This window comes from Canis lupus, chromosome 2 (genome assembly GCF_048164855.1).
Source record: "Canis lupus baileyi chromosome 2, mCanLup2.hap1, whole genome shotgun sequence".
In the NCBI taxonomy this organism is placed as follows: domain Eukaryota; kingdom Metazoa; phylum Chordata; class Mammalia; order Carnivora; family Canidae; genus Canis; species Canis lupus.
Window position 1 is genome coordinate 78,097,027 of NC_132839.1, and position 25,278 is coordinate 78,122,304.

General features: G+C 33.4%; 2 long non-coding RNA genes across 3 annotated transcripts in view; one reads left to right on the top strand and one right to left on the bottom strand.

Annotated features, from left to right (window-relative positions):
* Positions 1 to 10,205: 10,205 nt before the first annotated feature.
* LOC140610531 (uncharacterized) lies at positions 10,206 to 18,080 on the bottom strand. The gene is made up of 3 exons (XR_012012148.1): positions 17,922 to 18,080; positions 17,162 to 17,314; positions 10,206 to 11,144 (listed from the first exon to the last, which is right to left on the bottom strand). It is a non-coding gene; the product is annotated as an uncharacterized lncRNA (long non-coding RNA).
* The window catches only part of LOC140610529 (uncharacterized), a 41,355-nt gene continuing 34,142 nt past the window's right edge, over positions 18,066 to 25,278 (top strand). For both annotated transcript variants that reach the window (XR_012012145.1, XR_012012146.1), the window contains exon 1: positions 18,066 to 18,167. This is a non-coding gene — a long non-coding RNA (uncharacterized lncRNA). The remainder of the gene's footprint in view (positions 18,168 to 25,278) is intronic.

Here is a 25,278-nt window from a genome sequence, read left to right on the forward strand (position 1 = left end):
TACAAAAAATTTTGCAAGTATATGTTTGGTCATAAAAATTACATGGCTAGCAGAACAAACAGGACAACCTAAACACTTATAATCGGGACCACTGTGAAAAGCCTGCTAGTCAGTTTTCTTTTCTTTCTTTTACTTTTTTCTTCTTCTTTTTTTCCTTCCTGTTTTTACTTTGCCCCCTTCCAACCAAATCTATACAGTGCCCACAGAACTCTTCATAAAATAAAAATCAAATCCTATTTCTTCCTTGCTTCAAATAAGTTTCCAATGTGCAAGCACACAGTTTCATCCTGTTGTCATGTCTCTGAGCCATCCATGCCCAGCCTATCCTTGGCTCCATCTCATCATCCTTCTCATCCTTATGAATATATAAATATTTTTATATTTCCATTCTCCATATACTTTAGTCCAGAATTATAAAACCCCCCATCTACTGACCTCTTCACTTGAATGTCAAAAGATACTTCAAACTGCCTATGCCCAAACTGAGCTCTTTATCCCCTCATCAAATATAGTTCTCCTCCAGAATTCTCTTTCTCATTGGTTGACAATGTAATCCATCCAGCTAACTTGATGGTTGATTGTGTTTTGTGTATGCATGATTTGAGCATTAACTCAAGAGGAGTGTAGCCATCATACAAAATAAAAAATTGTAATAATCTAAACTTTACGCTCTAAAGTACTCCCCTAAAAACATAGAGAGAGAAAGAGAGAGAGAGAGAGAGAAACACACACTTGTGCACACTGCAAATTCTAAGTACACAATGGAGTAAGGGCTTGAAACACACGAGAGTGATTATATCGGTTAAAAATAAAATACCTGAATATATCAAGGAAATTATGTAAGAGATCCCCTCCTTATGGCCCTCCTGGTTTTGTAGCTTCATAGAAAAGAGAAAGATCAAGGTGACTTCAGAGAGAGGACTAAAAAATGGAAAGGTACCTACAGAGTGGTGAAAGAGACTGTGAAGTTCATGCTTGACCTTCATAGACTAGTGGGAGGAAAAGAGAGATAGTGGTAGATAAGGGAGGAGGTGAATCACAGCTTAGATCATCACCTCCACATCCCTAAGCCTAGGCTAAAATTCTAGAGAGCCAAAGACTAGGGCAAAGGACCTTTTCCCTTGTTCTTACTTGGGATTTCAAAGAGACTATTCTTCAGCATTCAGGTAACTTCAACTGCAGCACAGTGTCAAAAGGCTGCTTGAAAATCAAATCAATGCTGTGGTGTAGTTAAGCAGATAAGCAGAGAGTAATGTTAATCCATCTAGAATTGTTCTTGGTTCCCATGTGGCTCCAAATATTCACACAGGCCCTGTGGAGCTGTCATTATTGTCATAGACTGCAGTGGCTAAAAATATTCATTCATTAATTTTTTAATCAATCAGTAACAGCTTAGAGAGGGATTGCAATGACAGGAGAAAAGTAAGTAATTAGTAGGGATTATCAAGGAGGGGAGGTGGTCAGCAGAAGGTATAGGCAGACTTCTGGGGACACATAGTCTAGTGGGAACTGAGGTGTGCAGAGGAGGCAGGGAGATCACATGCCTTTGACTAGCCTTCATTTGTTACAGCCCTCTCCAGGCAAGCTCAGCAGAGCAAGAAGAATCAGATGTAATCAGACAAGGACTTCTTGGCTGCAGAGATGAGTCAGTAACAGAAAGTATTACAAAGACTTGGGCACAGATGAGAGGCCTTCTGTCCCACTAATAAAAAGACACTGTACTCCCCCCATGTACTCAAATGTCATTTTGAGGGAAATAGGATGTGGCAGAAAGAGATAGAAGTCTAAAAAACTGAGAATTTCCTTGAAAGTATGTATGGTAACTCAAAAGAAACTATATAACAGAAAGGGTTGATACCTTAATTGGCAAGTTTGAGTTTCTTTGCACAGTGGTGGGGAGACACTTCTGTAATTAAATCAATTAGAGCCATGTTACACACATAATAAGCCTGTGACCTCTAAACCTTACCTTCCCTTTGCCTGGTAAGTATAGTAAGAATTACCTTTCTTTTAGATGTTTCAATAAGGACAATAATTTTTCAAATTAATAAGTGAAAGAGCAGTGCTTTGGATTCTAACATTTTAAATATTAGAATCTTGACACTATACATAATACCTACATGAGGTTAATACAAATAGAAAATTGAATGAGTGTCTCTGAATGTTGTTCCCCCAGGTCTGAACCAGATCCCTCTGGATCATTCTGTATTCCTGAAAATACCACTGTACTACACTGTTGGCCCTTAAAATATATTTATTCAATCAACAACAACAAAAAAAAAGGAATTTTCATCTTATTGCATAGAATTGAATATATTGACAAATAAAGGTATTTTTCTCAGCCTTTTCCTTGGTGGATAACCTTTACATGTAATCTGATTAAAATATTTTTTTCTCAGATATTTATCTTCAAAGTGATTGCTGATTCTGATCAAAGGATTGTCTATACACCTCTTCATAGAGAAACTCAAAATGGTTCTTTTCAAAATTTAAACACATCAAAAAAAAAAAAAAAAACAAGTACAGATATATATTTGAAAGAATAGCCTTGATATAAAGGCAGAACAACAAATATCATGCCCTAAGGTTAATTAATCATGGATTACACCTACATTATTTAAACAAAGTTAATTTCTAAAAATGGATGTGAACATAAAATACTGTTAATTAGTTTCCTCGTGTGATTCACAAATACTTCAGTGAAAGACTGTGCTTAGAAAGATTTAAAGAAGGAAAGATAGATTTGGGCAAACTATCTGAAAACCATGTTGAATTATTTAAGACAATTAATGGTCTATATATAATGCAGTTTAGAGCTAAGTATTGTTTAAGGAATCATTAAATCAGATATAAAGCTGTGGTGGGTTATTATGTTAAGGAAGGAGAATATTGCCCTAATCATTTTCTCCTACTTATTTTGCCCTGGATGTATACCTCTCTTCATATGTCAATAAAATCTCAGTTTTACTAGACTCTGGAACATGGAGTTATATATGTGAGACTTATTTGAACTACTCTGGCTTGTAAGGTTGCTCAAATTATCATTTTAATCCCCTCTTGTCACTGTAATGTATTTATATAAGCTAAGAGGATTTAACTAACGTGAGGCAATAACAACTAATGAGCATAATTTAAAATAATTTTCAGATATTAACTTTGTTTGCTAATATGTGGTTCTTTCTCCTAAACTGTAGTTTTCCCCCAAAGTTTCAGAGTTATTGAAAACATAGTTATTTGGTCCTGTATGATAGAGGATACTATACACATTATAAAAGGATTAGACATTTTATAAATAATTTATAAAGTAGGAATAAAGCATCAAGAACAAGCAAGTTTATTAGAGATTTTAAAAAGAATTTAAATATATTAAATATAAATTATACTTCACGATTTTTTTTTATTTTAAACACATAAATACCTAAAATGGGCAACATTCCTTGGGTACAACTCACTTCTCATTAACTGTTATCCATAAATCTGTTATGTAGCCATCTTATAAATACAGATTCCAGATTTTTAATATAGATCTAATATGCTCCAGCTTATCTTTACTTTGGGTTCTTCTTGCACACACACAATAAACATGAAATCCTGCTTAATACTTTAAAGGCTCATAATATGTTGAAGGGGAATGGCTTATTTGATAAAGAGTTAGTATCCAAAATCTATAAAGAACTTTTCAAACTCAACATCCAAAAAACAAATAATCCAGTTTAAAAAATGGGCAGAAGACATGAATACACATTTTTCCAAGGAAGACATACAGATGACTAACAGACACATGAAAAGATGCTCAGTATCACTCATAATCGGGAAATAAAAATCAAAACTACAATGTGATATCACCTCATAGCTATAAGAATGGCTAAAATTAGCAACACAGGAAACAAAAACCTATTGGTGGGAATGCAAACTGCAGCCACTCTATAAAACAGTATGGAGGTTCTTCAGAAAGTTAAAAATAAGACTACGCTAAGATCCAGCAATTGCACCACTAAGTATTAAGTAGAAAATACAAAGTATACAAAAATACTGATTCGAAGGACTACATGCCACCATGATGTTTATAGCAGCGTTATCAACAATAGCTAAACTATAGAAACAGCCCAAATGTCCATTGGTCCATTGACTGATGAATGGATAAAGAAGTGATATATATATATATATATATATATATATATATATATATATATATACTCAATGGAATATTCCTCTGTCATGAAAAAGAATAAAATTTTGTCATTTGCAAGACATGGATGGAGCTAGAGAGTATTATGCTAAGAGAAATAAGCCAGAAAAAGAAAAATACCATATGATTTCACTCATATGTAAAATTTAAGAAAACAAACAGTTGAACATAGGGGGGAAAAGAAAGAGAGACATATATCAGGAAACAGGGTCTTACCTAAAGGTAACAAACTGAGGGTTGCTGGAGGGGAGGTGGGCAGAAGAATGGATTAAATAGGTGATGGGTATTAAAGAGTACACTTGTTGTGATGAAGACTGGGTGTTGTATGTAAGTGATGAATCACTAAATTATATGCCTGAAACTAATATTACACTACATGTCAACTAACTGGAATTTAAATAAAACCTTGAAAAAAATAAAAGCAAGCAGAATAGAATAGCAACAATAACAAAAATGAATATTTTGATAGAATATTTAAGAAAAAGATGGCTAAATTTTTGCTCATAACTACACAGAAAATTTTATTTGGATTTTTAAAAACCCATTTTAATTTTCAGTCCAATTTTTTTCACTTCTATATCATCTATTTACTTCCAATAATTTTTGTGTACATACCAAGTAAATTTTGGTTATCATGAAAGATGCATTTTATCACGTTTTTGTTATGACAGAATGATCCAGATTCATTTTGCAAATCTGAAGCTCTTATTTTACAACTAACTTGATGTTTTTTTTAGAAATGCATTGTCCATTTACTAATTCTTGCATGTAAAAAAAATCAATTACGATAATATCATATGGAGACTTATACTCCGATACTGTGCTAATATGGTCCATTTCACTATTATTTGTAGAAGCTAAAGTACAGTTCTCCCTTTGCATCCATCTTCCAATTTGTTGCATAACTGTGATAAATCTTCCTCTGTTAATTTTCCTCTCTTTGCACTTAAGGCAGAAAATGAAAATTCTGAGTTCCAACCTATGTTTAATGAAAACTTAAAAAAAAGGAAGAAAAAATTAAATAGCACTGGAAATAATGTCTCCAGAGTTCTTTTATGTCTTTTTTGAAAGTTGATGCAAAATTTTGCCAACAGAATAAGAAAGGTCAAAGATGATGAAAAAGTGATGATTTATTTCATCATCATAATCTGAGCAATCCATCATTCATCATTCTCCCCTTTTCATATTATTTTAGTCTTTTTTTTCTTTGCATAGTTGGTATAATTACTAAGCAATAAAAAGATGATTCCTATAATGATTAAATATAAAATTTCCAAGACATAGGAAAATAATATCACAAAAATCTTATGTCTTAGATTTCCTAAATTATCCAATGAAACTATTTAGCAATTGTAATGCATAATTAGCTTGATATTTTATTTAAAAAATTGTTCTTTGCTTTTGTGTGTTTCTTTTTTAGAAAATCTCTAAGAAAGGATAAAAACTGAAACATCAATCCTTACAAAGAGACATAAATCCTCAAAAAAAGAATGTCAAAAACTAAAATTAGATGGGATGGACCTTGATAATATACTAATGGTTAGTATTTTCCACATTGGAAAGTAAATTAAAATACATGAATCATTTGCAGGTCATCTTTGCTATTAAGGTGTCTGGGAAATTCTGGCTTTTAGATTACATATTTAGTATGCAATTGGATGCTATACAGAATTGCCAGGTGTTATGTAGAACACATTCTTTTTAGGAACACTTACACTGTTACCAGATGAAGCAATTGGCTAAATCCTCATTTTATATTTGGGTCAGATATACACTTAACAGATTACAAAAAATACTATTTATTCCTGAGATCATAACTAAAGAATTTTGAACAATTATTTGGAGGTAAATTTATATTACATTTAAGTTGAATTCCTAACTAATATTTGTGTAAGATCTATTATGTATATTACATACATACACACGTATATACATATATGTATATACATATGTATGTACTGTACGCACACACACATATGATGGTATTTGCCATTTTACATGCATTTTGCAATGGTTTTATCTCAGTTTCCAGACCCCTATTTAAGTAAATATGGTTTGAAAACAGGCAAGAATTAATAGGTTCAGGTAAATTAACGTCCTGCAACAATGCCTCAGGTTTGATTAGTCTTAATGGATTTCTGCTCTAAACATTTATCTACAAAATAAGACACAGGAATCCCTAAGATTTTGGGGCAAGCGTTAACCTGAAGGTAAATACTTTGAAAATAATTGCATCAATTATTTAGGTAAAGCTACTCTTTGAGAACTATTTAATTTAATCAGTTCTAAAACTTGTGAGTAAAAAAGGATAAGCCTGCTTTTACACCCTGAGAGGTTTAACTAATTAGCAAATTAGTTTTCATGTGATCTTTAGGAATTTGTTCATATGGTCAGTTGCTTCAGGAATTCCTAGGAAAAAAACAGATATAGAAATAGACTGATAATATCCCTATGTGGTCAAAATATCGGTTATTCTAAAAATAAACTATAATCTTTGTTCATGTTTCTTGGGTACAAACAAGAATGCTTTTGTCTGTAAAACATATAAACTGACACACTGATATTACATTCTAATTAATTTGATCTCTCTAACGTTAAGTCTAGTCTCTGTAGATAAGAACCCAAGTTGGCTGAATACAGTGTTCTAATTCTCCTTCCTTCATCTGCCCCAGAAGACTAATTGATTGCTTTCAATATCAAAATCTTTATCAAAGCTATTTCCAAAACTCCTCAGGCAATCACTGAAGATTGCCTTTGCTAGCACGTTTCCCAAATTCTCTGTCCCCTCCACCCACTCCCCGCCACAAGCACTCCAGCAAATAGCTGAAAAAGACAGTTTTGAAGTTAAGATAAAACGTACTAAAAACTATTCAAAATATGGAAATTATATATTACATTCCTAGTGACACCACAAATAGAATTCTTTGTAACTCAAACACATGGCTGGAGGGACAGTATTAATTTTAAAGTTATCTTCCCAAGGCCTCAGTGGTAAAATTCATATTGATTCTTACTGCAGTCCATGACTGCCTCAATCATTTATAATAGTGACTCACTTTTCTTCCCCAAATAAGGGTCAGAAAAACAAGGATATACCAGGGGGTTCTTTGTTGTTTTGTTTTTTTGGTTAGTTTGTTTTCAGAGAGGGAAGGGAAGGGGTAGAGAGAGAGAATTTTAAGCAAGCTCCATGCCCATTGTGGAGCTTGCTTAATCAAGCAAGTAAGATCAACGAGGCTTGATCTTACAACCCTGAGATCATGACGAGCCGAAATCAAGAATCAGATGCCTAACAGACTGAGCTACCCAGGTACCCCAGTATATCATATTTCTTTAAAAACCTAGCAAAGATCCATACTCAAAGTCAGAATCAGCCCAAATCAAAATTCAGATACCAGTGAGACCTAACGCAAACAATTCCAAATCAGTAAATGTGAGATTATTGTCAGAGTCATAGAGCCAAGCATTTGAAAATTATCTTAAAAGAAAAAAAAAAAAAGATGATAGCAAACAAGTTGAAATAAGGGCAGGTGTGAGGTATCCTTGAAAAATTACTTCAGCATCAGCAGATTCTTATGGCTAAACTTGTAGGACCAATTACTATGTCAATATTAGGGCTTATCAGATTAAAATAGAATGCAACACAGTGTTTTGGGGAGTTCAGAGTAGCATAGAATCAAGGAAGATGGAAAGGATTTGTATTTCAAGGCAATTGAAGTTAGGGGGCAGTGGATTTGATTAACTTGATAATTTTTGACCAGCCCTTGCAAGCAATCTTTCAATTTTCATCAGAAGCTTGTAGTATGAATGTGTCAGATGGAAGGCCAGGTGGCATTTGGAAATCACATTTTATCTCTGAAAATTCAATTTCTATCAAGATATAATAGGTAACTTTCATGACATATTGTAGGGTGTCCTATTGCACTTTGTGTTTCCTGTTCTCAGTATCATCTGTGTACTGATTTAACATGATGTTTTGTTGCAATCTTGTTAAAAAGTGGCAAGATAGAAGGTACATTTATTGTGGAGTGATGTTTAAAGAGAAGTCTATGCAGTGAATTTGCTATAGGGAAACATTGTCATGGCCAGAGAAGATATGGGGTTGGTAGTTTTCAATTTCATTCTAATAGAGTTGTAATAGTGTAGACATTTTCCCAAGGTCCAGTTGATACTTTTGTATAGCAACTGGCCCATGAGTAATGGTTAATGGATAAGCAGCTACAGAGAGGGAGAGGCTTGAACAATATTTTTCAATATCAAAGGACAACCTACAATGACTGTTGCTGATAAAATAGGTTTTGGAGACAGAAAAGTTCTTTGATAAAATGAAATAAATTTACTGAGGTGAACCAAAGAAATTATGGGGACATTTCTAAAGAGGACACATCTTAATAGAAATTATGAGTGGGGTTAGATTGATTATAAATTTCATCATGAGAAATCATATAGAGCACTCAGTATGTCAGTGAATGGTAACTTTTAAAACTATCTATGGGACTGGCAAGTCCAAAATTCACAGAGCAGGCGAGCCAGCTTGAGATCATGGTAAAAGTTAGTGTTATAACTTGAGTCTAATGGCTGTTTTCACTACATCACTATAACCAGAACTATTTGAACAAATTCCAAAAATTCATTCATCCATTCTCTAAGAATTTTCTCAGTGCCAACTCTGTAGCATAAACCATTCTAGGCACTAGGGAGATTGCAATGAATAAAATAGACAAGATCCTGCCTCCATGAAATTGTATTCAAGTGTGATGGTGCTGTGAGCAGGAATGAAATTTATGTATATATTGTATAGAATATGGAATGTTCATATATGCTACAGGGAAAAATAAATCAAGAGTTGGAGAAAGAGGTATTCTATTACAATCTGTTATAATCTCCCCTGAGGAGTCCTGCTATTTTCTTGGTAAGGCTCTTAAACTTGCTGGCAGCCCAATCAAACAAAATTCTAGAAATATAATTTCTCAGGTTTCTCCACAAAACAACAGCTAGAACAGTTCATAAATAGCTTATAACACCAAGAAAAGACCACGTAGAGGGTAATCTTTTTTTTTTTTCCTATCCTAGAGAAAGGCTGTATATAGAGATGACAAGAAGATGTCCCATGTAACCTCAATCTGATCATTGGCTTCCAAAAGTAGACACCAATCCTCAGAAACCTGTATTTTCATTTCACTTATCATATTTTCAAGTTCAGTGGATAAAGAGTAGTTACCACTTTCCTCTTGTCAGGTGGGGCAAAATAATGTTTTGGCAGCAAGTTATCTAAATTTGCCACCTCACCTGAAAGATTGAGGCTGACTGAGAAGGGCTGTGGAACAAAAAGGGTAAAGGGTTGGGCTTGAGTTCCATAACGCTCAGAGGGTAGAGCTTCCTCTTTAATAAAGGAAGGTATATAGTGCAGATGTGTAGCATTAGCAAGAATACATTAAAATATGATAGAAGACTAATAGGAGAGGGTGAGATATAACAGCTGAGAAGATGAATATAAACAGGAAGTGCAAATTCTGTTGTCAGTGAAAATTGAGTTAAATACAGAACAGATAAGGAATAGGTAGGCTAGGCAGTTCCGGTTTTTAGTGTTAGATTAATTTATAAAATGAATGGGGCCACGACATAAAGATATCAATTTGTCTTAAGGAATAAAGAAATAGTGGGCAAAATCAGGTAATGTCCATTTTTAATGAAAAAGGGAAGAATTTTTCACTCTTTTCTCTATTCTTAAAAACATTCTTGAGCCTTTTTATGATGCCCTCTTTTAAATCTCTTTATCTTGCTGTTTAGTGTGTTATGTCAAGTTTTCCTTAGTACAATTAATTAACTTAGTTCAATTAATGTACTGACCTGACTCTTTTTATTACATTTCTGTGACATCTGGCTAAACTGTCAACCTCAAATTTACAAAACAGCTTTATTATAGAATACGACCCTTTAACGTTTACTTAGATATTGAAATGACTAATGATTTTCCTGGATAAATAGGAGATTACTAACAAATTATTGCTAACCTTTGGGATACCTCAGTAGTTGAGCATTTGCCTCTGTCTCAGGTCGTGATCCTGGAGTCCTGGGATTGAATCCCGCATCAGGTTTCCCACAGGGAGCCTGCTTCTCCCCCTGCCTTTGTCTCGGCCTCTGTGTGTCTCTCATGAATAAACAGATTTTAAAAAAATCTTTAAAAAATAAATTATTGCTAACTTTATTAAATATACAAGTAAAGCAAAAGCGAAACTCTTGTATTTCAGGCTGAGACAAACTACACCCTTTTCAACCATGAAGAAATGGACAAGGCAAGGGGATTTTATATCATTATATAAGAAACAAAGCAGCTGTGGGTCTTAAAAGTAAGCCATAAAGTGGGACACCAAGGATATACAAATTATTTATAGAAAGCATATAAACATTAGGACAAGTTATACAATTTACAACATGGCCAGACGCTCTATTCTAAAGCAAGTTTAATTAATGGAACAGTGATACAGGTAGGTGAACAGGCAGTTTCTTCCTAGGGAAATTCCACCCTTGCCTCACTCAGAGGGCAAATCAACTGAATAAATTGCAATTGAGCAGCCTGTGCATGTCACACATTCTGATCCCATTAGATTGTGTTATAGGAAAAGTGGCTAAAGACATACTTCCAAATTTCTCATAAAACTCATTGCAGTCCTATGAGGACAATTTTAAAGCAGAAAAGTGAAGTTATCAATGAATTTAATGATTTTTATTCCAATTAGAATTAACACTGTGTTGTTAACTGTAGAGCCCTCATAATCCTGACATTGGACATTAACTTTCCAAATTTCTATTAGAAGAATATTTTTAAATTGGTTGAAATAAGGTCAGGAAATCACCAACTTTGACATCTCAGCATTCCTTTCATTCCCTATGGTGATTCTTTAGTCACTTCGGTGAAGTCTCAAGTTGAGTGGGGCTCAGTTTGGAAACCACTTATCTGGAGGATCAAGACGATAGCATTTAATGAGTTATGATGATAATGGTCATTTGGGAACTGACAGCTTTAAGTAGAATATTATCATAAAGAGCTATTACAACACCATTAACTATATCCCGTATGCTAATGTAACACTGTGTGTCAACCACACTCAAAAAAAAAAAAAAAAGAAAGAGGCCTTGATCCTTCATAATAAAGTACTGGCCCCCACCACCCCTCAAAAAAGAATAATGTTATCAACTTCTCATTTAAATTAATGAGAAGAATATGGAATAATGCAACATTTGAACTGGTCACTTATAATCTGACTGCACATTGTCAGAATATGCTGTAACATTCACCAATGCACATAGAGCATTTAAAAATCTATAATCTGACATAAAGTGTAAAATCCTGCAATTCTGGGCCTGCAGTACTGCAAGGCAATAATGAATTGAATTTAAACATCATCTGTCTTTAGGGATTGAGCATGAACTCCTTTTTTTCTTTTAAGTTTTTATTTAAACACGAGTTAGTTAACATACAATGATGATATGGTGATTCAGTATTTCCATACAACACCCAATGCTCATCAGGACAAGTACACTCCTTAATCCCCATCACCTATTTAGCTCATCACCCACCCACCTCCCCTCTGGTAACCACTGGTTTGTTTTCTATAGTCAGGAGTCTATTTCTTGGTTTGCCTGTCTTTCTTCCCCTTTGCTCTTTGATTTGCTTCTTACATTCCACTCTTTCCAACTTCTTCATCTTCCTATTTTCATATACATTGATCTACTGTTACCTGACACCTGTGTGAGTTTGCAACATACAGAAGAAAGAGTAAAAGTATGTAAGTCAGAATTTATGTGATTTCTGATTCCTAGCAATAACTTTTATGATACTCAGACTCTTGGAGCCCTATCCTGTACAATAAGAATGAAACAGATAATGTATCAAATATTTGTATGAGAAATAAAGAAGTGACTATATTCCAAGGAAATCACACTAGAAGATAAAAGTGGAGAGGATCACTTTGTATCAAATCAAAATAACTAAACTCAATATGTGTATTTGCTAATGTAAATTAAGCATTAAAATGTACATATTCACCACTATTTGATTCCTCATTCCCCAGTCACACCTTGGAAAGTGTTACAAACGTAACATAAAAATCATAAGGAAAAGCATACGTTGCCCTCTCCAGTTTGGGTAAATGCAGCTGGATTTTCATGCAATTACATCACCATCAATAGTTTCTTTGAGCTACCGACTAGGAAAGCATTGGTGTGCCCAGAAACATGTTCTTAATTTGAGGTTATGCTAATCTTGTAACCTTGACCAAAGAACTTTAAAATTGAAAATCAGATAACTTATAAGATGGAATTAGCTACTTTAAGTACTCAACAGCCAATTAACTTGGTGACCTTCTAGGCATGACATGGGGAGATTGTGTAAAAGAATGTAGAGAGAAGGGAATATTGGGCTAGTGCCCTTTAGGATTAAAGAAAATTCTAATGATGAGCATAATGAAGAGAATTTCATTAGCAGATAATTCATGCATTTGATATATACCAATTAATTGAGTGGAATAATTACTTGGCTCTGACTTTTTCTTTTTAACTTGATTCTCTTCTTTTACATAGCTCTTAAAAGCACAATTATTACTAAGATCCCTGAACTCTAGTTTACATTATTTATATGGGTTTAATTAGACACTGTCAGTAATATATAAAAAGGTACAGCCTAAGGACCATTTATTATATATTAAATTGTTTTAGTCTCATAATTAAAAACAACAATCACATTAATTAGATTTCGGTTTATTAATACATTCACAAGTATCAGATAAACATCTATTAGGTGGTAGTTACTACATATATACACATATGTGTGTATACCATGCTGGTATTCAGTAAACTAAAAAACACACAAGAAATGCAATCATCTTGAATAAGACATCCTAGTAGGAGAGAAAGTCAATAAGCAAATAAGTAAGCCATGTAATATTTTAGATAGTAAGTACCAGGAAGAAGAAGTAAGTCAGAAAAATGGAATTACTAGCCAGGAGGCAGTTAAGTTTCAAATAGAGTATTAATCTGTAATTAAAGTGGCATAAGCACAAGGACTTGAATGTAATGAGAGAGTAAATTGTGTGTATTTATGTTAGGGAAAACAATCAAGTTAGATTGAATATTTCTGAGCTAAAAATCACCTGGGATATTTTAGAATTAGCAAAAAGATTGAATAGCTGAAAAGGAATGATGGAGGGTGGGATGAAGGCCAAGAGATAACAAGGGTGCAGTTCACATAGGACATTTTAGAGTATTACAAGGACTTTGTCTTGATTGGGAAGCCATTAACATGGAGTGGAAAAATCACTTGACTTTGCTCATATGTTAAAAAGATTACTTTGGCCACCATGCTGTGGATGGGGTATGAATGACAAAGGTAGAAGCAGATATACCATGTTGAGGTCTATTTGATGGTGGATGGTAGCAGGGTGATAGTGCTAAATGATAGTGCTAAATGTAGAAACAATAGTTGCACCCTAGATAAGTTTAAATAGAGTAAAGAGAAGCCGAAGATTGAACATGGGGATTGAAAAAAACAGAGACCAAAGATGATTCCAAGTGTTTTATCCTGAGCACCTAGATCAGGAATGAAAGTATCAATTACTAATCAGATGAAATGACAATCTTAAAACACATTTCAATATTTATATTATAACTATATCCAGTTGCTAAGCTCCACAGGAAAAGAAAGTCAAAGAATAAACTGCCATATAGAAGATAGATTTAGAAATTTGCTGAGTCAAAGAGGAGAATTTACTACAATGCTTTCTGTATTAATTTTTGATTATTTTAAATAAATTCCTGATTTAGTCATGTTGGTAAATCTTAGCTCTATTAGCTCTATATATCTCATCAATAAGATATTTTGACCTATTTATTTGACCTAGATACTTTGATCTATTTTTTTTTAAATCTTCTTATAGCTCATACTCAGTTGGATTGTGAAATTGTGGGAAATTAGCTTAAACTTCTTGAGTGAAAAGAAAGACACCAATCCTCTCACCTACCTGCTACATTTAAGAACTTAATCTAATTTAAGGGAATAAAGGAATATTAAAGCAATGCCTCAGTTGTTTTACTATACTTCTGCAGATATGTCATAATTCTTCCCATACATATTTGTAAATTTAAAATAACTTAGACATCTGAAGATAGTTCATAGAGAAGAAAAAAAGTAAAATATTTATATGATTATATATATATATGTGTATATATATATATATAATATTCTCAGAGGAAATAAGCAACATATTTTATGATTGTAAGTGAGCTTAGAACTTAAATTTCAGGAAACTACATCTATTATTTTGAATCACCTTAATAAACATTTACTTACACATCTAGAAAATGTCATTAGAGAGTCAGTTTGTTATTGGTATATCAGATCTCTTTCGGTCAGAAGAGACTGAAAATATAACTCACTCTGGCCTATACAATAATGGGAAATTATTTTTTTTATTTTTATTTTTTAAAGATTTTATTTATTTATGAGAGAGAGAGAGGCAGAGACAAGCAGAGGGAGAAGCAGGCTCCATGCAGGGAGCCCGATGTGGGACTCGATCCCAGGTCTCCAGGATCACGCCCTGGGCCAAAGGCGGCGCCAAACCGCTGAGCCACCCGGGCTGCCCAATAATGGGAAATTATTGACTCAGTTAGCTCAGTAGGCTTGGGTTCCAGAGATTTGTTAGGCATGCTTCTCAGGCAACGTGGTTTATTTAGTTACCTCATGAGAGTAAATCTACCTATGTATCTCAGTGAATCTGCATTTCTAAAGAAAACAGCAGGAGAAAAATAATAAGTATTTTAACCTGTTTATATTTTTAAGAGACTTTATTCTTTGGAAGAACTGGATTTCCCTGAATGAAAGACACAAAAGATAAAAAAAAAAAAAAGAAAAGAAAAAGAAACGTTAAAAAGAAGAAAAGTAAATCCATAAGGTTATCAATGTTAGTTTCTTCATTATGGAAAGACATGGTAGACTTTTTCCCCACATTGTTGCCATAACTACAGAATCATCTCAATCTACAGACATCAGTATTATGAAAAATGATTAAAAAAAAAAGGTGATATTTCTCAGGGAATGATTGTGCTAGTTTGCATTCCCAATGATAGTATATGAGTTCTCCAGGTGCTCATTGGCACTTGATATTGTTAGTTATGATTTCAGCCATTTTAATAGGTATATAGTTAAAGTTATGATTTCATACATTTTAATAGGTATATGTGGTATCACATTGCAGTTTTTATTTGCATTTTATTAATAACTAAGGGAATTTAGTCATTAGCAACTTGAGGTTTATGAAAGAAGTTTTATCTTTTTATGTTTTCATCATGTGTGTCTCTTAACTGGTGAAGTGTCTGTTCGAATCTTATGTCTATTTGATTATTGGATTGTTTATCTTCTTATGACTGTGTTGTAAGAGTTCTGGATAGTAGCCGTTTATCAGATATGCCTTTTGCAAATATTTCTCCCACTCTGTGGCTTATCTTTTGATTTTCTGAATAGGTGTTTGAAGAGCAGAATTTTTTTTTTCATTTTGATGTAGTTCAATTTATCAATTTGTTCCTTAATGTTTTGTCCTTACTATTTCCCATCAAAACCAAACAGAAACCCACACAACTCATGCTTCATTTTTAACTATATTTTTGCTTAACAATTTCATTATATCAGGTTTTACTTTTAGGTCCAATCATCTATTTCAATCATCTTAGTTTTTATTTAATATAATGGTAATGTATTGTCTTTCTTCTATTGTCTCTTTTTCAATCTCTCCCCTTACCTCCATTTTTCTATTTTTTGAATAAACATATCCATGCTCATATTTAACCATTACTTGAAAAACCTATGCATTCCCCATTGAATTACCTACACAACTTATCCAAAATCAAATTATGTATATATATGCATGGATCTATTTCTGAAAATCCTATTTTGATTTATGTGTGTGTTTATTCTTATATAAATATTGAAGTGTCTTGATTATTGTAAAAAAAATAAAGGTTTAATTTATTTATGTGAGAGAGAAAGAGAATCTGAGTGGGGGCGGGGGTGGGGAGGGTTGGGGAGAGGGAGATGCAATCTCCCTGCTGAGCAGGGCTTTATTCCAGGACCCTGAAATCATGACCTGAGCTGAAGGCAGATGCTTAACCACTTAACCAATGGAGCCACCCAGAAGCCCCAGTCATTGAAGTTTTAAATAAGTATTGATGTCTGTCAGTCTATCTCCTACTACTTTATTCTTGCTTTTCAAAGTATTTGGGCTATTCCATGAGTTCTGTGTTCTCATATAATTTCCTTAATTAAACTAAAAAAATGAGATACCATAAATTCATATAGAGTTATAAAAATAACAAAAATATCTCATGTACCCTTTATTGGCTTCTCCCGATGGTTACATCTTATATAATTCTATTACCTCACAACTGATGAGTTGACTGACAGGAGTCACCAATATTATTCTGATGTTTGAGTCAGTTTTACATACTGATGTATAGGGGAGGTGGATTGGTGTGGTACTTGTCTTTTTGTCTTTAGTACTATAAGATTTTATCACTATACAGGAATTTCTGTAATCATCACTGCAATCAAATACAGGCTTATGAGCATCTAGAATTCCTTGTGCTGATCCTTCAGACTAATGTTATTTTCTTACAACAGTTTTATACTTAAATAAAACTTCTGAAGATAGTATAAAGAGTTTTTATATACCTTCCACTCAGTTTCCTCTATAATTAATATCTTACATTAATATGGTAACTTTTAATATATATTGATATATATAGATATATATTACTATTAATTAAAGTTCATACTATGTTCAGATTACCTGAATTTTAACCTAGCAATTTTTTCCTGTCCCAGGATTCTATTTAGAATACTACATTTCATTTTTTTTTTTGTCTCTTTCCTTATTTTTTTTCTTAGCTGTGCCAGTTCTCACACTTTTCTTTGCTTTTGATCACCTTGACATTTTGAGTTCCACTCAGGTACTTTGTCATATGCTCATCCATAGGCATTAGGCTGAAATTTTCTCATGATTTGATTGGGGTTATAAGTCTTAGGAAGAAAGACGACAGATGTTAGATGCCTTTTCCATCAGAATATATCAAGGGTACCTGCAATCAACATAACTTACCATTATTGATGTTGACCTTGATTACATTGCTAAAATAGTATTTGTCAGGTTCTTGGACTATAAAGTTATTCTTCCTCCCCTCAGGCTTCATACTGTATACTTTGGAAGTAAATGAAGAAAGGCATCCCATACTCAAAAAGTAGAAAGTCATACTCCATCTTTTAAAGTCAGGTGATCTACATATGAGTGTTTCTGATCCGCTGGCCTCCAGTCAGTAACATTGAATTTATTACACCAAACTCATTAGCTGTATATAATTCTTAATACTATTAACTTATTTTTTTTTTTAGTCTCAATGTTCTCCTCTCCATTTTTTAATAGTACTACTTGGGTGGAAAAGCCACAAGCTTAATTTGATTTTTGTTGGTGACATGAGTTTTAATGGGACTTTATTCTTACAAGCATTTCAGTACTATTTCCTGTTATTTGGAATTTAGAAGTGGAACATTTTTAAATCTGCAAACTTCTATCTTTAAATGCTATATTTTTTTTTCTTCCATTTGTCTTTTAAACCACTTAAGCCTTTCATAAGCTCATCTCTTTCTTCTTAAACCTTACTAAATATAGACAGTAGTGATCATACATACACTTCAATGACTCTTTTCCAATCTCTTTTTCTATAGTCATAGGCTCAAAGGGCATACATTCTACCTTTTCAGATTTCAGGATTAAGTAACAGATTTCTAGCTTGAGGACCTGGGTACCTCACAATGCCCTTTATTATGTGAAGGAGCACAGGAGTTGGATCACCTGTTACGGGAGTGAAGATGAATTGGATATGTGCATGTTGAATATAAAGTGTCACTGAGATGCTTAGGAAGATCTATGTAAAGGTATTGTATATATGACATCATATACAAAGATATATCTTTGTTGAAGATGTGTAATGTGATGCAGCTATGTTTAGATGCCCTAGAACAATGCATTAAGTTAAGAAGGCAAATGTTTGGGCTCACTCAGAATTATTCTTTTGCTAGGGAAATAAAATAGAAAGGACAGAGTGTCAGACAAATATATATAATAGCTATCAATTTTGTGGTGAGCAAGAATCCAAGATGGACCCCAAGATTCCCACCCCTGGTGTGGCTGTGATTAGGTTGCATTATGTGGCAAAGATTAAGAGGTTTTACAGCTATAACTAAGGCTCTAATCAGCTTGACTCTGAGTTAAAGGTAGATTAACTTGGACAGGATTTAGGCAAGTCCTACTTGCCTAATCTGTTGATCCCTGAAAATAAAAAAAAAAAAAAAAAGATTTAGGCCTTCCTTGAATTCAGAGATGCTTTACTAATGTCATTGAAGAAGCAAGCTACTGTGAGTTCTATAGGTCCAAGGAAATGAATTCTGACAAGAGCTTGGAGGATGACCAGGCTTCTGATGAGGTCACAGTACTGGTGAAAACTTTGTAGCCTTAGGACAATCTGAGTAGAGGAGCCAAGCACCCCATGGACACCATAAGATAATAAAGGTGTTAAGGTGTTTTGTCTTTAAGCCTCTAAGTTTGCGGTCACTTATACAACAATAGAAAATGAAAGGAGCTTTGTCGGTGTTATTATACGTTTAAACTTTGAGTCTCAGTTGAATAAGGAAGAAAGGAAAGACAGGAGCCTGCTGACAAAATGTAGCTGAAGGAATTAATGTACTGTTGGTTCTGATGAGGTTGAAAAAGCATTTACGTAAGCACACAAATTGAGAACATCATGGTCAAAACATTGAAATTTTTATGGTGTGGATTTCTGTAATTAACATTGACTTGTATGAACATCATTGTGCGCAAGGAATTAGATGATACTGAATATCCAAGCACAAAGTAGCTGGGTTCTTTCTAGGATCTCAAAAAGCTGAAATTAAGGAGCCCAGGGTCCTCATCTAAGCACATAAGGGGCTGGAAGTATTTAGTTTCCTATAGGTGTGAGAGTGAGGTCCCTATTTTCATGCTAGCTGTTGGTTGGGGACCGCTTTCACCTTCTAAAGGTTGCTCTAGGGATGCCCAGGTGGCTCAGTGGTTGAAAGTCTGCCTTTGGCTCAAGCATGATCCTGGGGTCCGGGATTGAGTTCCACATCGGGCCCTTTGCAGGGAGTCTGCTTCTCCCTCTGCCTATGTCTCTGCCTCTCTCATGAATAAAAAAAAAAAAAAAATTTAAAGAAAATAAAAAAAAATAAAGATTGCCTCCAGTTCTTCAGCATGTAGCTCTCATAGGCAGTTCACGGCACAGCTTTTTGTTTTTTTTTTCTGTGCCAGTGGGATCCTGTCTTTCTGACTTCTCTCACCATTCAGTTCCAACAATCTTCTTTAGCATCATGTAATCAAAGCAATGACTATTCCATCACCATTTACCACATAACATAAACTAATCTAAAGAACCACTATGACATCATAGTTAGGTTCCCTGAGCACTCAAGTGCTGGGGTTATGCAAAGGTACATGCCAGGGAGCAGGATTGTTCTGGGCCATTTTAGTAATTTTGTCTGTGATAGTGACTATCAGAGGTTAGAAAACCGAAAAAAGGTTAGAAAATTAATAAAAAAATTCTAAAAATAAATTTCTAAAAATAAATTATCTTTATAATTTATGTTTATAATAATTATAAATTATAATGATAAATTAATAAAAAATTACTAGAATAAAATTTGCAACAAAATTCTTGAAGTTTTGATACCATTTGGTTAGTAATTCCATATTTTAAAATTTATTCTGAAGAAATAACCTGATATGTTACTTATTGAAGTGTTTTATGAAATAAAAACAAGATCAGTAAATCAACTATTTAAGGAAATATGACTGATTATATAGATTTTCACACAATAATCATAATCATGTGTTCAATATTTTAAATTATAAGCAAATTCTAACTGATAAAAAATGAGTGTAAGCAATATGTGTGTTATACAAAGGAAAATGCTAGTAAATGACCTTGTTCTATAAGGTCAGATGAATTGACAAATGGCCATTTGTTTAAATATTCTGGCTATTTTCTAAATTTAAAAATTTAAAAATAATATATTATAATGTTACTTGGTTAGGCTGTTTTAATAAGATAATTTGGGTGCATTGCACAAAATATAACTAATACATACTATCTTTCTAGATAAATATAAAATACAATTTGCTTAGAAATTATTTTTTGAAAAATACAAGATATTGTCTTTTCACATTGTATAATACACAAACTCTGAAATCCAAATTGCCACAAATAAAAATTTAAGTTGTGTAGTAAAATAAAGGCAAATTTTTGGAAAGTCATTATCAAGACCTTACTAACAATTAGGGAAAACTGTCAATATCATATCCTTCATGAATGCCTTCATGTTATCCAGGTTATAAAGATTAATATTAGCAAATAGATTTTTGCATGAAATACATTGTCTACATTGTATATTTGTCTATATTATCTGTATTATAAGAATCATCTTAATACACAGATTTCTTTATCAGAGGATCATCCTGTTGACTTACACTCTAAGTATAAAAACTCTTTTGAAATTTAAAACATTATTTTGTTTTTGGTATAAGGAATTAATTCATTCTAAATCAGTGCCTCAATTAAGAACATTTATGTATGAAAAAAACAGAAACTCTATTCAGTTTTTGGCTTTGTTAGATTTCTGAAATAATAACATATAGTATTAATATAGACTTAAAATTCAGTTTTTGACTTTGGTTATTAGGTATATTTTGAGTTTATGTTGACCAGATGGATTATAATACTCATTAAACTGCTGAACAACCACAACAAAAAAATAGGAATATATCTTCATGATAATGCTTTGTAGCATGCCCAGCATCTGCATTTCTAATTTGTCTTAATTATGTACATATACAATTTGGTCAATGTTTTGCATTTCAAAAATCCTTTCTAATTTAAATGTATCTGATAGTTCATATGAGTAATTATGTAATTAAATGAGACAATCATTGTCTAATTGGCATATTTCAGTTTCTACTGTGATGTGACAATTAAGTAGAATCCATTGTAGAACATAATATCTCCAACAGAGAATTTAGGGACTATCAAGTAAGCACAGTGGTTTTGAAGCAGCATATCCTAAGGTTCATTTGCTAAAATGACTTACACCAAGTGGGGTGAGCTCAAATGCATAAGTTGCACTTAAACTAAAGCATATATCATCAATGGCAGTACTCTGTTAAATTGTAGGTTCAATGTCTTCCTGTCTTATACAAACAAATGTAATGGAATTAGGGTGTTGGGATGATATTCAGTCCATCACATTTATATTTAATGAATCAAGAGCACTGCACTAATTTCTGAAGTACCTGAGAAGCACTGCAAAATATTATGTTAATCTTTTATAAAGTGTTCAATTTGGTGATCTGATGATTTCTATCTATCTATCTATCTATCTATCTATCTATCTATCATCTATCTATCATCTATCATCATTACTATCTACCTACTTATTTGCCTATCTATGTATCTATCATCTATCTATACTTTGGTCTATATATGGCAGTTTATGATAAACTGTCAGGATAACTAAAAGAGGATATTAGTGGTATTGGATTTTGGATAAGGTTGTCATATGTTTTTCTCTCTTAAGATAAGGTCATTTAGATATCTACTTAAACCAGTACAAAATATCAAATTTACAAGTATAAAGTCAAAGACCTTTATAATTTAATATAAAAGTAAAGTCTTGAGGCACCTGGCCGTATAGTTGGTTGAGCCCCTGACTCTTGGTTTTGATTCAGGTCGTGATACCAGAGTCGAGAGTGGAGTCTACTTCAAATTCTTTCTCCATCTCCCTCTGCCCCTCCCCCTATGCATTCTCTCTCTCTCTCTCTCTCTCTCTGTCTGTCTTTCTTTCTAAAATAAATAAATAAATCTTTTTTAAAAAAGGAAAGTCATACTATTATTGTAGCATGAGACAGGATTTCCTACCTTTTTCAGGCTGAATGATATTCTATCATATGTGTATACCACATTTTGTGCTAAGTGTAATAAATCAGACTCAGAAAGACAAACACCATAGGATTTCACTCATATGTAGTATCTAAATTAATCAAATTCACAGAAACAGAAAGACTGGTGGTCACTGGGGACTGGAGTAGGGGGTGAGGAAGGAATGTTATTTAATAGGTGTAGTGTTTCAGTGGTGCGAAATAGAAAATTTCTAGAATTGGGTTTCACAATGTGACTATATTAACGCTACTAAACTATATGTTTTAAGGTGGCGAGGAAGATAAATTTTGTTATATCTTTTTTAAGACAATAAATAAATACAAGTAAAGACTTACTAAATTTTCCTGGAAGCCTAAGGATTTTAATATGTATTCCACTAAAGATAATCATATTTGAGCATCTGAATTCAAAAAATGCATCTATTGTCAGGGTTTAGTGTCAGATTTTGGAAATTATTAAAATGTTTTTCTTTCCTCTATAAGTTTCACTTTTCTTTTGCTTTTCAAGGTATAATACCTTCATTTTTGTTACATTTTATCAGGGCAATTTGGGCAACATTTTCTCATTTGAACTACATGGATAGTTTCAGAAGTCTTCTTGATAAATTGGTCCAAATTTAATTTCATACAAGTATGTTATCTTATTAGGACCACACACTCATCTTTGATGTTACTGTGGTTGCTTCCCTTTTATTTTTAACACACTGATTTTTTTCCCAAAAATATTTTATAAATATTTTGATTTATATAATTGATGCCTTCATGTATGAAAACTGAACTTCAATTTGAAATTCTGTTTCTTTATCCTTACATTTTATTTTATTTTTTATTTTTTATTTTTTTAATTTTTATTTATTTATGATAGTCACACAGAGAGAGAGAGGCAGAGACATAGACAGAGGGAGAAGCAGGCTCCATGCACCAGGAGCCTGATGTGGGATTTGATCCCAGGTCTCCCGGATCGCGCCCTGGGCCAAAGGCAGGCGCCAAGCCGCTGCGCCACCCAGGGATCCCTATCCTTACATTTAAGATTATAATAGCATGACTTCATTCAGATTGATAGTGATTATTTATGTCTAGCATTATGACCTGATTCTAATGAATTTGCAACTATTAGTGTAAAAACAAAACATGTGAATTTTTTAATTCCAGTGCCAGCAAGTCTCAATCTGTACTCTTGGACTGGATCCTAGTAATTTAGATATGGAAAATTTGGGATGCCATTGATTTAACAACGATGTTCTGAGAAATTCTGACCTACTCATACATAGGTATAAAAAAATCATAAAACTATAATCAGCATTGACCTATTTATGAACACAGCATGGTATAAATTAAGCATTCAATAAAAAATGCATTATTCTCAGTTAATCTAGATCTTCTTTAAATTGAGAATAAGAAAACATAAGTTCCCTTAAATAGATATCTCATCTGTAGTTTCCACCCCAACCCTTCTGTCGAGACCCTCTCCTGCTAATTCACAGGCAACTATGCAACCAGACACAAGATAGACTCTAAGAACCTTTCTAGATACAGACCATGTGACTTAGAAAACCATAAACCTAGGATGAGGAAACAGTTAAGAAAATTCATACCCTAGAAATCATCCACTTATAGTAAAACTGCAGAGCTTCTTTCACAAAGAAAAAAAAAAAAAAACAGCTTCTTTCACAAAGAAAAAAAAATAGCATAAATACTTTAAGAGTGTCCTGGGAGAAGTACCATCAAGGGATGAATTAATTTGATGTACTCTGAAATCTTTTTAATATTTTTGGCTCTCTACATACCTGGATTCTACATTTAATTTTTACTATATAAATCCAAATCCTAGCTCAAAAATTATTTCATCCAAGACACTTTTAGGTATTTATGCTATTTTTCTCCTCGTTTATGCTTTTCCAGCAAGCCAATCCTATTACTATATCTCTAAGTTGAAGGGTAGTATCCATATTTCTTGACTCTCCCTCCCTCTCTCCCCCATCTTCCTTCCCTTCCTTCCTCTATCAGTTCTCCCTCTTGCTCTCTGTATTTACATTATATTTGAAATTAAGAAACCTAAAGTCTACTGTCAGCCTGGCAACCTTCTAGAATACCAGGTCTTGCTTTATTTATATTTCTTTCTTGCTAGTTCATTTTTTAAATCTTTTTAACTCATTGTTGGAGAAGCCACAGCAAATTTTAGGACTATTTTGGGGAAATCCTATCAAAATTTATTTTACTTTCTAATTATAAAAATCCTTGTCAGAGTGCCTTCTGGCTCTATACTATACACATTTCATTCTATTCCATACCTACATTTATCTGGTGCTGGTCATCAAGGGATATGTTTTTATTGTGACACATGACCTGTCCTGTAACAACGAGGGGGTACCAGCAGTATGGGTCAGGAGTATTCCTGGAAGTCATATCTACCTCAGACACTGAGATGAGATGTAAATGTTGACAGAGAGGCAACTATACACCTCATAAACCTATCCAAGATACAGACATGAATTGAATTCTCAACTCAACTTCCTGTTAACTAGATCCCCAAAATGCCCTCAGCATTTCTAATGCAATTAGCACAATGGTAAATGAGGGGGGGAAAGGTTAATTTGGAGTGTTGCTTTAATCAATTGCAATACAAAAATCTTGAATATGCCTATTTTACACAAAAGTATGGCCAGGTAAACACATTGCAAGGGTCCCTCCAAGGTGTTTGGAAGGCATCCAAAAAGTGAGAAGCCCTATACTTAAGCTTCTTTAGCTTCATGGTAAATCTACCTCTGGCTCTGAGTATAAAAGATCTGTGGTATATTAAGAATTTTCTGCTTTTCTCCTTATAGCAGAACTCTACCTTCACATTTACCCATTCAGGCAATGAATGACAGAAACTGAAAGGGGTGAGAGGGAGAAGGGGAGAGAGAGAGTGAGAAACCAAGATAGATCATTCTAGACCTTGAATCCAAGGGCCCCTGGAACAAATTCTACCTAGGCACTTCTATTTTGGTCAGGTGAACCAAAAAATTTCCTTCTATAGTCACC